General features: G+C 43.5%; 1 protein-coding gene across 2 annotated transcripts in view; it reads right to left on the reverse strand.

Moving 5' to 3' along the window:
• Positions 1 to 12,997, reverse strand: part of NCALD (neurocalcin delta) — a 148,032-nt gene that overhangs the window by 78,705 nt on the left and 56,330 nt on the right. Inside the window, exon 1 of one of the 2 annotated variants that reach the window (XM_039526191.1) lies at positions 755 to 950. The exons of the other annotated variant lie outside the window; for it this stretch is intronic. The gene's annotated coding sequence lies outside the window, so the exon portion shown is untranslated. Of the gene's footprint in view, positions 1 to 754; positions 951 to 12,997 lie in introns of those variants that run through there. 2 annotated transcript variants of the gene reach the window in all.

Genomic DNA, 12,997 nt, shown 5'->3' on the forward strand with positions numbered 1-12,997 from the left:
TTTTTTTAAGCTAATCTAACCACTCTTTACCCCACAAAGAGAAACAGAAAAGAAAAGCTCTGTGCGCGCATGTGTAGGGCAGAAAAGGGGTAGGAGCATACATTACAGTTATCTTGGTATCTTGGCATATTTCAGATTATTTTTCAGGAAGCTGTTGACCCTTTCCTCCATAAACATAATACAGTCAATCAATCACATGCCCTAAGCCTCTGATAAAAGGCTTTAACATTGTATGATTGCAGTGTGTGCTGGGAGCATGCACGAACACAGATAATTTAACAGAGAACTCAAACTTTTGGAGTCTAGTAGCATAATGTTCCTATCCATGTCTATTGTTGGCTTGTTAAACACATCGGGAATTAAAAAAAGAAAATTGATTCTCAGTTTAATCTGAACAAGACAGCAATTTTTAAAAGTTCCAACAATACACCAAGCTATACTGATGCCTAAACCAACAAAATTCCTAACAAAATTATTTGTGTGTACACCAAGAAGGAATATTTTGTTGATGTTCCTCTATATTGCTACGTAGTGGTTTAAAGTATCAAGCAAGAACTACTTACTATATTTTATTTTCCCTTCATGGACCATTAATCCAAATTTAACTTTGCTTTGCTGTCTGCACACACAATTAGTAACTGGAAGCTGCTTTGCAGTTGTCTGTAGTTGCTCATCAAGGCAAACTTGCAGCCAAAACAAACCAGCAAAAAGAAAACAACCACAACACGCTTAAAAACATATACACATATAATACCTGATTAGAGCATAAAGCAAACCGGTAGCCTCCCACGGTAGCAATGCAAGGCGTTAGTAGCCCATGCCTCGGCAGCCCCTGGGAAACAGCAGCAGCAAGGGAGATAAGTCCAGCATCCACCAGATTCTCACAAGCCTTTGGCTGTGTGGACTAAACCACAGACTCTGCCTCCAGCTGACGTCAAAGTCACTGTCACATGGCCAGATGAAAGCCAAGAGAGCATTGGTTGTCGTAGCAACCACAGCACGGCTCTGAAATTATTTCAATAGGTCATCTGTCATACTGTGTGCACATTTGAACCATCACGGGCTCCCTGACAACCCAAACACCGCGAGCTCATTTCAGTTTCGCTAGGAGGAGGAGTCGGGGCCACCTTTGCTCGGGGGTGTTTTTACTCATGTCCCTTTAGGAAAAGGCACTTTACTAAAAAATAAAAATAAAACGCTCCTCTCCAAACCTCGCTTTGATGCCTGGCATCAGCTGGATGAAAAAAGCATCTCTCCCCCCACCCCACTAAATCAGCAGCCGCCCTCAAAGCACGTGCAGACTCTGTCTCTGCGGTTAGTTTGCAGGCGGCTCTGCACAGTCACCGGCCTCGGCAACGCCCAGAAGGGGGTTTGCACAACGTGGCGGGTGAAATTAACATATGGGAAAGTACAGCCGGCTGAGCGGTTATTGACAGGCGCGGGAACCTCCGGGTGTCAGCCTCTCTGGCCGGGAGCTGTCTAGGGAAGCCCGGCTCGGCTCCGCGGTGAAGCGTAGCGCTCGCTGCAAGCGGCTCCCCGCGCCGAGGCAAACTACGCATGGCAGCGTAGCTAATCCACACTGCGCGAGTCTGAATGAGAACAGCTGCCGGACCCCAGCTACGCTCCCTGCTAACATCCGAATGACTTGGGGGACCCCCCCCCCCGCATCCTACTCCTACTCCAAGCACATTGTGCAGAGAAAAGAGATGCAGTACTTTTCCTGCTGCTCTGCATAGAGATGTCGTGGGAAGAAAAACAAATTAAAGCCTCACAAACACTTTACCCACCGTCTAGAGCCCTAGATACAGCACCAGACTCCGATTTTCTTGAAACTTTAGAGCAGCTGAAAGCAGCTCTTTTACTCAAATTGCCACTTTCCTTCTGCCTCTGTATTACCCCACATCCAGAGCTTTGTAGCTGCTGCAGAAGAGGGCAGGGTGGGAGAATTTCGCCTTTCATAAGAGGCAAGGAATAAGAAGGGTTGTAACTAGAAATTATTTTTATGCTCATCTGAAGGAAGGAAGATGACGGTCAGTGCACAAGAGCAGATTAAGACAAACAAACAGAACCCCACATACATACACATAGGATGCATTATCAAAAATGGTACATACAGAAAGGTGACAGCAAATCAAACAACGGAAGTCTCTCTGAAGTTAGTTTTAGCCACCTCACGTTAAGAAAGCTAGAGCAGAAATGGAAGAGACCTAGGCAAGGATAACAAAGAGCATTAGCGGAAAGTCTTTCATCCATGTATGGGAGAGACGACAAAAGGTTTAGTATGGGAAAGAGGAGAGCTAGAGGGGAGATGACTGAAGTAAACAGAGTTATGAAGGGACTGTTGAAAACTGACCAGCCCTCCTTTTCACTCTGTTACAGAACAAGACACTTGATGAAATTAAAGGACACTAATCTTTAGAACATTTAAAAAATAAACAAAAACTATTTTATGCAATTTGTAGGGAACATATTAATTTCTCTTCTGGAAGAGGTTATCAGCCATTCAAATACAGTGGTTAGATTTAAAATACACACAAATAATTTTGCTACCAGAAATATTTGTGCAGTAGTGATTGAAGCTGAGATAATAGTGAGTAATCAAATTTCATGCTTCAGGGCATACAATCATTGCCTGCAGCGGCCAGGGAAGACTCTCTTGCCAAGAACAACAGTATGGTACAACTGCTAGGTGCCTTCTCAAGGAGATGTTGCCTTCCTCTTCAGCAGTTACCATTAGTCACTACCAGCACCAGGAGATGAGTCTGATCTAGTATGGAGGTGCTTCTTACTGCTCAGGGGATCAAAGTTCAGAGGTTTTTTTCCATCTACCAGTTCTTTTCCTACATGGTCTTAGGCAAGTAATTTAGTCTCTCTCTCCCTCAGTTCCTCATCTGTAAAATGAGATAAGAGCACTTCCCTATCTCATGGTGGTGTTGTGAAGATAAATACAAAAAAGATAGGTGCTCAAATGTAAAATTTTCTGTAAAAACAAATGTTAAAATTATATAATACACAGGTTAAGGAAAGAGTGTCTGTACATCTGGGTGTAGTGCCTAGATTATCCCAAAGTACAAAATCTGGTTTAAAAGTCCTAAAATACATATAGTAGATAATCTCCAATAACCCAAATTTAGGTGAATAAATTTAATGATACAGTTTAGGTATTAGAATCTGAATACACAGGTACATCACTCTTGAAAAGTTATACAGAGAGTTAGTTAAAGGTAATAATTGGAGATATACCAATCTCCTAGAACTGGAAGGGACCTTGAAAGGTCATTGAGTCCAGCCCCCTGCCTTCACTAGCAGGACCAATTTTTGCCCCAGATCCCTAAGTGGCCTCCTCAAGGATTGAACTCAACCCTGGGTTTAGCAGGCCAATGCTCAAACCACTGAACCACTCCTCCCCAAATTACTGTAGAAAGCAAATATAGGAATGAGTACAGATTGTCTCTCAGTAATTGAGCATTTAGGATAGGTTGTCCCTTAGTAGATATAATCCATCAGAGAAGTATTTCAGTTACTTTCTGATTTCCTTTCTCATCAGCACTCCAGCGCATCTCTCCTGGTATTGCTGATATCCAGTGATGTGTTCTAGACAGATGTCCATGCCTGACCACCTGATGGCATCTGACACCATGAGTTGCCACATCAGCCGAGTGTAGCATTGACCGATTCCACATTCTCTCAACACTTGCTCGTTACTGGGGGCCCATTCGCCCAGGGTGCCAACTATCAGCGCGTGAGTTTGAACCTCTTGCCCCTAACTCTCAGCGTGGCAGCCAGAGGGGCATATTTTTCCAGCTTTCAAGATCGGGCATCATGGAAGGCCAGGGTCCTGTTTTCAAAGGGAACTGTGACGTCCACCATGATGATCTTCTTCCGTTCCTCGCTGGTGATGACGATGTCTGGTCGCAGTTGGCTGTTCGTTCCGGGGATCTTGGAGTTCACTGCCACCTTTCCCATGGGTGGCAGGATAGCTCTGACTAGGTGATCTTCGGTAGCATTGTGGCACAGCTGCTAGGCTCTGGAATGGAGCTTGCAGATACACAGGATGTGGGGTAGTATCTCATTGGCATAGCCGCACTTCCTGCATTGCTTGTCCCAATTCCCGTGGCAGACAGCTCTGTTCAGTGGGACGCAGTTGAGCTGGGGCCTGTGGATGAATCTCCAGTCAGCAAATTGGGTGAAGCTGCCCCTGGGCAGGAAGTGATTGCTGGCATCCCACTTGTACGTCATCTCGAAGGCCTTGCTCTAGTCTGGCTTCTGTTTCAGGTTTTCCACGTACTGGCAGCAGATGGCATCCTTCAGTGTCCTCTCCAGCATGATTCTAGCTCTTGGAGTGATGATTCTGTGCTCTGTGTTCTTCACCTGTGGCACTAGGACTCCCAGCTCTTGGCGTTTCTCGCACCACGTCCAGTGGCAGCCGATACACTTCTCCAATCGTTGCATGGCATTGTCATCTGAGACATGTGGAAGATAGAAGTTGTTCTTTAATTCTATCAGCAAAAGCCCTGAATAGTCTCAGCATGTTCCTATATGATTTTGTTGTCTTGACATAAAAAGGAAGTGCCCTCACTGCACCTAGTGTTGGAAGTTTAGCTTCCCCTGGGGTTGAATAAGGTTTGGGAAAGACAATTGGGAAGTGATGGATTGACTGATATGGAACTGAGACAACCTTGGGCAGAAACTACGGGGGGGGGGGGGGGGGGGAGGCCAAAGAGTGACTCTGTCCTTATGAAACAGTTATAAATGGGCTAGGAAGGGTTAGATTTTTATCAATAAACATCAGTAAACATCAATTTCACTGTACACACAAATCCATGAAAAAATATTTCCATTGATAGCAATCAAAATTTACAAATAGGCAAGGTAAGAAAAATTCTGCATAAGAACTTAGAGTTAAAATCTAGTGATTTGGACTTCTGAATTAGGCTTATTAAAAATGGACTAGCAAATGAATAGTAAAAGTAGGTATGATTTGTTGATCTGATTTAAGGATATTTACTTGTGTATTATATATTTTGTATTCATTTACTTTTTATAGGTGATACTGACCATTTGTGTTTTAACAGTTTATTAAACTTTAATTGTTTGAATCTCAATGTCTGTCATTAAATGTCTGACTTCTACCACCATAATTTCCTGCAACTGTGAAAATTTTAAAATATATAATAATCTAAAAAAATGCTTAAAACAAACATCGATTATATGCATTGAAATTATAAAAAAAATAAAAATTTAATTCTGCCATGTCTAATTATAAGGAGGATCTGTCATGAAGGCCTGAATCTCACCTACCCTTTGAGCTGATGTAATGGCTACCAGAAAGGCAGTCTTCACTGATGGGTGGTACAATGAATAGGGTGCTAAGGGCTCAAAGTGGGGTCCCATTACCCTGAAAATATGATATTGAGGTCCCAAGCAGGAAGGGACTCCCAAACTAAGGCAAAAATATGTATGAGACCCTTAAGGAATCTTTCCACTATAGGCTCCTAGATAGGCGGGTGATGCTAGATGGAGCTGATGGAAAGCCCAGAATGTTTCAGGGCTAGCAAATAGTCCAATATTGCTGAAACTGGTGATGTCACAGAAAAAAGCTGGTGCAGAGATGCCCAACTGGAAAACTTCTTCCATTTAGCTTTGTAAGTAACTCTGGTTGAAGGTTTTCTGCTTTGGAGCAGAATGCTCTGAACCTCTGCTGAACAGCTTCTTTTGGATCATTCAGCCAAGATCCAGGCTGTCAGCTGTAATGAAGCTGGGTCTGAGTGTAGGATCTGACTGTTGTTTTGTGAGACTTCATAGGGTACAGCCAAAAGGGTGATGGGGGGTCTGTATTGCAAGGGTAATCAGATCTGAGTATCCAAACTGCCTAGCTCTTGCTGGGGCTATCAGAATCATCAGTCCTCCATGTTGCTTCAGTGGCCTTGGTATCATGAGAGTCAGTGGAAAGGCATACATCAGTCCTGGTGTCCAGGGGATCAGAAAGTCATCTGTCAAGGAGCCTGGACTGGAGGCCCCTCTTGAACAAAACATCTGATATTTGTTGTTCTGGTCTGCGGCAAACAAGTCTATTTCTGGGAATCCCCATTTGTGAAAGCTGTTCTGTAGGACTGAGTTGGAGAACTGCCTGCTAAATTGATCTGACAAGTTGTTCTGAAGGCTGGGAAGGTGCAGAACCACCAGTGTGAATTGGTTTGGAATGAATCAGTTCCACAGGCGCATAGTTTCTAATCCTGACAGAATGGGGATAATTTTGCTTCCCCCCTTGCTTGCTGACATAATGCATAGCTGTGGTATTGTCTGTCAGGCTTTTATATTGTGGATCCCTAAAGTGGAGGAATGTTGGCATGCCAGGTGGATGACTTCAAGTTCTAAGACATTTTTATGGAGGTGAACTTCTTGAGGGGATCATGGGTCCTGAATTTGAAGGTAATCTAAATGAGCCCCCATGCCAGAGTGGAGGGGTCTATCACCAAAGTCTGGATATATAGAGGTATACAGAAGGGTACTTGGTTGCACACCTGCAGTGGTTCTGTCCCAGTTTAATGAGGAGAGGACTTTGTGAGGGACTGTGACCATCATGTCCTTTTAGTGTCTAATGGGTAGTTACACTGATTTCAACCATCTTTGCATGCAGTGTAGATGAAATCTGGCATGCTGGGTGAAAAGTGCAGGAGGCCATGTGACCTAGAAGTCTGAGACATGTTCTCGCTGATGTTTTTAGGTAAGCTTGAAAATGGTTGATGAGAACTACTCTTGTTTGGAATCGCTCCTGTGGAAGGTAAGCTCTCACTGGCCTGGGGCTAGATTCACAAAGGGACTTAGGTACCTACCTGCCACTTCAGAACCTAAATCCAACATTTAGGCACTACTGGCATTCAACTAACCTAATCCTGGAAGTGCCTAAGGTCCCTAAGTGTTAAATTTTCCGCTGTTAAAGTCCCCAAGGTGCCTAAATTCCAGCAGCTAAGCATGAGCATGGTTGCCTCAGTCCTGACCAGCAGCTCGGAACCTATCTCATACCTAAGATCCAGCAGGATCCTCAGAGTAAGCAATTCCCCTGCCCATTTTGCCTGCAGGGCCCAATCCAGTAGGTGTTCTCAGAGCACATCTAAATCCACACAAAATGTCTGAGGAGTGGCAACTGCTACTCTTATAATCTTTGGCCCAGTGGTGAGGGCACTCACCTGGGATGTGGGAAACCCTAGTTCAATCCCCCTACTACCTGGTGTAGAGCACCTCAGAGTGGGCTCCACAAAAGCTAGAACACTAGGCAGGGAGCTGCCTACGTTAGCCCATAGGTGATGCTGACAAAAGGGATGTGTCTTACGCCCTCCCCATCAGGGAACTAGGCACTTAAGTCCCAGCTGGAAGGAAGTAATTATTTCTGCTTGGGATCCAGAGCTGGGAATTCTCTCCTCCCAGGTGCCTAAGCAGTTTCTTGATAGAACAGTGGCAGTGTCCTACCAGATCCACACAAAATAGCCATAAGAGGCAGATTTCCCCCTCTAGCTCAGTGGTGAGGTCATTCACCCACGATGTAGGAGTTTTCAGTTCAGTTCCCCCCTCTACCTAATGAGAAGTCAGGATTTTAATACTGATCTCCCACCTCTAAGGTGAATGCCCTAACCACCAGACTGGAATATTCTGCTGTGGTTCTCTCTCAGTCTCTTCTCTTAAAGCTGTTCAGCTGTGTGTGAAATAATTAAATGTGCATTCTGCCAGAGAGGATGTTGGAATGACTATAGCCCAGTGGTTAGGGCACTCACTGGGAGGATACTGTCAACCTCAGTCTCTCAAGGAAAGGTGACTCCGGTCCCAATCCCACCGATAAGTCACTCAGCATTGTGTACAGTTAGGAGCTGAGATAGTCAGTGCCAATGTAGTGAGTATCATAAAGTAGCCAGTACCACATGGAAGGTACTGGGCCTCTGATTATAGAGGCACTTGGTGCTTGGGTTAGTGCAAAGAGAGTGGTACCCAGGGCAGCACTGTGCACCGATTACTTGGAGGTAACTAGGCTTATAGCCCTTCGACAGATGAGTCAGGAGTCTGATGACTGTTGTGTGTTCGTTCGCCAGGTGCTGGGGACAACGACCTGTACCTTGGCTCATTGTTGGAGCAGTGCTCCTTTCTGCCCATCAGAAGACATCAGCACCAACAGAGTTGTGGATGAACGTGGCTTCTGAGTAGTTGCGGCTCATGAGCTCAGCATGGAATTTCAGCTCACCAGAATACTAACAGACAGAGACTGACCAGGTGGCTTCCTCTCGGTGTTTAAGGAAAGTTGCACCAATCTCTTGTGCAAGAGCAGTTTCAAGTGGGCTTCCTTTACTCTGAGTGCACTTGGAGAAAGAGCATCAGACAGAACATTGCTCAGGGATGCGCCCTTCTCTAAGGCTATGTCTACGCTAGAGACCTTACAGTGGCACAGCTGTATCGATGCGCTATAAGGTATCCCATGTAGCCAGTCTATGCTGACGGGAAAGCTCTCCCATCGGCATAGTTAAGCCACCCGCAATGAGCAGCTGTAGCTACGTTGGTGGGAGATGCTCTCCCACCGACATCGCACTGTCCACACCAGCGCTTCTGTCAGTGTAACTTACGGTGGCCAGGGGTGTGTTTTTTTCACACCCCTGAGGAACATAAGTTTTACCGACAAAAGTGCTAGTGTAGACATAGCCTAAGATACAGTGAGCACCAGGAGTGCCTGTCATTAATGGGCATTGAAGCATTATTTGCACAGTGATTCCAACCTAAAAACACAAAATGGGTTTAACAAATGTTTGATTAGATGAAAGTAGATCGTGATGTTTAAACAAGCTCTTATCTTTGAAAAATTCCATTGCAGACGCCTCATTTTATTGGAATCATATCGACTCTTTTTGTTTGGTCCACTACAATTTAATCTACAGCACCAAGCAACACAGGTCTTTATAGTAACTGCACTACAGCCACTGCCTTAAGGTGAAATTCACCTGTGTGCAGAAGGCCAGCACAAGGCCTAGACTGCATTTAAGTTCCACTTAAGCTCTGTTTTTCTGTCTCCTTCCCAACAGATGTGTCTCCACCATATCTTGCTCTTCTAATGTAAAATGAACCCTCTCCACCCATTCCCACTCCTTTTTAAAATGCATTCCTTCTGCAGATATTCAGAAACGGGGAACGGCAGCCTGAAGCAAAGTTCTTTAAATATGGATATTGTTTATTAGGATATGCTAATTATATGTATGTGAATATTATAATTATTTTTCAGTCAGCTCAAAGATACATAAATGTGTGAGGGGTGCTGGGGATGGGGACATTCTGCCACAGAAAATAACAGAAGCCTAAAAGTCAACCTTTCTGTTTTACAGGGCTCAGCTGAAATCCTGTCAGGCCTGCCTCCAAAAATGATTGGAAAAGAGCTTCTCCACAGAATAATGTGACTGAAAGCTTCACTTCTCCCCAGTGCTTTAATGTAATTCAAAACCGTTTTCCAGCAGCACTAACAAGCTTTAAATCAGTAAAACACACAGAAAAGGAAAAGCAACAGCATTCACCCTTTGGAGGGCACAGAGCATATCTACTTGCAAATACTGGTAGAAAAGTTGTCATTCCCCTGACTTACTATTTTAACTTTTACATGGTAAAATCCCCAATTCCAAATTAGTTTTGCTCATAAGGTCAGCATAGCAGCAGCTGGGTGCTACGCAGCAAGAGATACACCAAGAGGAGAAAAATGAAAAAAAAAATTGAAAACCAAATGTCTTTTAAAAACAGCTTCATTTATCCTGGCACCACAAACACTACGATGCCTTAATCATAAGCATATCCTTATTGCTGGGTGTCATTACAGGGCAGAAGGTTGTTTGGATGCTTTACTTGTGCATTTCCATACCTTAACATGTTTGGCTTCCTTTTAAATGTAACCTTAACTCTAAATTTCCTGAACGTGGTTTTGGGATAATTACAAGAGCCTTGTAATGGTTTTTACCCTTATGTTATTGATCTAGCCTTAATTCCACCATAACGTCCTTTTCCTGCTTGGAATTTAGAGTGGGCTATTAACTGTAGAATCTAGGTGCAAATGAAAGAAAGTTGTAGTGACTGGTGTCATGACAAGAAAGAAGAGGTTAGGGCTTTGGGGATGTTAAAAGGGAATAAAGGAATTAGCCAGGGCTTAAGGTGGCCTCCAGAAATGCCAGGTGATCAGAAACTATAGGGATAGACACTACCGTAAGAAGCTAGACAGTCCCTGCAATATAAGTTGATTAGCTCACAACAAAATCTTAGGGTTTAAATAATTTGCTGAAATGTAAATGCCATCCCAAAAGCAACCAATCCTTCTGAGAGCTAACTCAGAGCTCTCCCTCTATTGTTCAGGCCAGGTCTGCAATGCTATGCAACTCAACCCACTGGAACCCTTGGAAGGAAATAACTATATGCACATTTGTTCTGTGCTAGCAGCTCTTGCTGCCTTATATTCCAGCTCTTTCATGTAAAATGCTTGGAAAGGCGGAGACTCTCAGTCAGAGGCTTCCAGACTCCACAACCCCAAGTGCTACTGCAAGACTCAAGCTCCACCTCCCCACACATTCAGTGTGACTGCAGAGCAATTCCTTGGACTCCCAACCTGTCCAGCTCCCTGGGGAAATGTCCATGACTCTGCCCAGTCTGATTGTCATATGTAACAATTCGCTCCCTGGGAATATCACCTCCCTGACCTCCCAGCAGGAGTGGATGCAGGATTCTGATGACAGCTGGGGAGAATGCAAGAACAGGGATGAAGCTAGCATGTTGAGGTGAAGAAATCTAGCCTTCCACAATTAGGAGGAAGGGAAGGAAGACCCAACCATCTCAAAACCAAATTAGAGACCTTGGTGTTCTCTCTCCTCTTTGCTGGAATAGTAGTACAGAGTCTGTTGCATCAGCAGATTCCTGCACCATAAGTGAACAAGGAGAGATGACACCAGGATCAGTAGTGTACAGTTGCTCAGTTCTGGGAGGGGATTTTGGGATTGTAGATCTCCTACTTACTGGAGGCGTGATGCAAAAAGAATGGCTAGATCAATTCATGAAGGATAGGTCCATCAATGGCTATTAGCTGGGATGGTGTCGCTAGCCTGTTTGCCAGAAGCTGAGAATGGACGACAGGAGATGGATCACTTGATGATTACCTTTTCTGTTCATTCTCTCTGGGGCACCTGGCATTGGCCACTGTTGGAAGACAGGATACTGGGCTAGATGGACCTTTGGTCTGACCCAGTATGGCCGTTCTTATGTAATGGTTACAATTCATCTCCTCTCACAGCCATAGATTCCAAGGCCAGAAGGGACCACTGTGATCATCTAGTCTGACCTACTGTGTAACACAGGCCATAGAACTTCCCCAAAATAATTCCTAGAGCAGATCTTTTAGAAAAAATCCAATAATCCATTGTTCCTTGATTTGTGATGAACTGAATATACAAACTGGTCCTGCCGTATCATCAGCCAGGAATCATTAATGCAAGCTAGATCAGCCATCTCGTGCCTGATAAGATCCTGGGTGTTAGAGAGGTCTTATCTATGCTTTGAATTCCAAGAGCAGAAGATCAGAGCATCACTAGAAAGTCTCTGCTTGCTTCTATCACCAAATATCCTGGCTGAACACAGTGCAGAGACTCCATTTCAAACATCCTCCGCTTGCAACTACATTAATTAATTTTGTAACTTCTGGTGCTGTAAACTCACCTTGTGATCTATGTTCTTTCACCTTGTATATCATCACGACCAGTAATAAGATTCTGCAACGAGTGCTTAGCTGATTGTTGATGGTACAGGAGGAGGAATAGAATCCAGTTCATTCTCCCATCGCTGTACTGGCTTTGCAGTGCTAACAATAGATCCATTTTACTTCGGCCATAAGCTAAGTAGAATACATACAGGGTGCAGGTATGCTGCACAAGATGATATTTGTACATACAGAAGACCAGTGTAAACCAACATAGCAACTTTTTACAACAATTTACACCAGATGAGGATCTGACGACCCTCTCCCTTTTTTCTACTATAACTTCATCTGAAAATTGTCATGGAAGTTCTTACACATTTACAGTCCTTTTTAAAATATCCACAATTCTGTTGCTTTAAAAAAGCAAATCAAAACAAAAAAAAGTAACAAACCAAAACCAACACGTTTAGCTTTGTATTTAAAAAAGCTGTTTATGTGCCTGTTGGCACCAACAAAGTAGATACAGAAAGAGAGACTGAGACAGAGATCAGCAAATGTAGTCATGTTAACTTCTGCTCTTTGACAAATAGGATGGACAAAACCCATGGGAAAAGACATTTTATGTTTCAAACAGCTAAGAGGCATTACAAGCAGCGGAGGTTTTGAAATGAAAACCATAAAACAAAAGTGGTTCACTACTTCCCATGCACGAATGATGGGCTAGTGAAAGAATTATTGTTCAAGTCAAATCAGGTGGAAGATGGTTTCTCATGAATGCAGCATTATAAGAAAATCCCAAGCTCTCCATTTTTGTTATAGCCGTTAGCACCAGTAATTTCTGTTCTCAAGGAGCAATAATGATTCAGTTCTCAAGAACCAACAATTTGTACTCTTAATTATGGAATGGTCAGATAATTTTGATTACAGCTTTTGGGTTTTTTTTTAATGGAGCTGTCTTTTCAAACAGCGAGAAGACTCAGCAATATAAGGTTTATAGTATGAGCAATAGCACCTAGTATTAATTCCCAAGATAAAGTTATCTAATATGTGTTATAGGGGAATTGTAGAGACCTCCAGAAACTCCAGCAGACCTATAAACTGTTTTGACGTAAAGTCTCACAGAAGACATTATTTGATTAACAAGAATAATTCTAGCATTTTGTCATCACCTACCTTTAGGGCTATTGATTTATGTGAACAGACTGGGACAAATTGGGATCTGCACAATAGCCAAAATATGTGCAGGTTTTGTCTTGCACCTGGCTGTGGTTCTGTAAGCACAGTTCAAAAGTTAGTGTA

Source organism: Mauremys reevesii, linkage group 2 (genome assembly GCF_016161935.1).
Source record: "Mauremys reevesii isolate NIE-2019 linkage group 2, ASM1616193v1, whole genome shotgun sequence".
In the NCBI taxonomy this organism is placed as follows: Eukaryota; Metazoa; Chordata; order Testudines; family Geoemydidae; genus Mauremys; species Mauremys reevesii.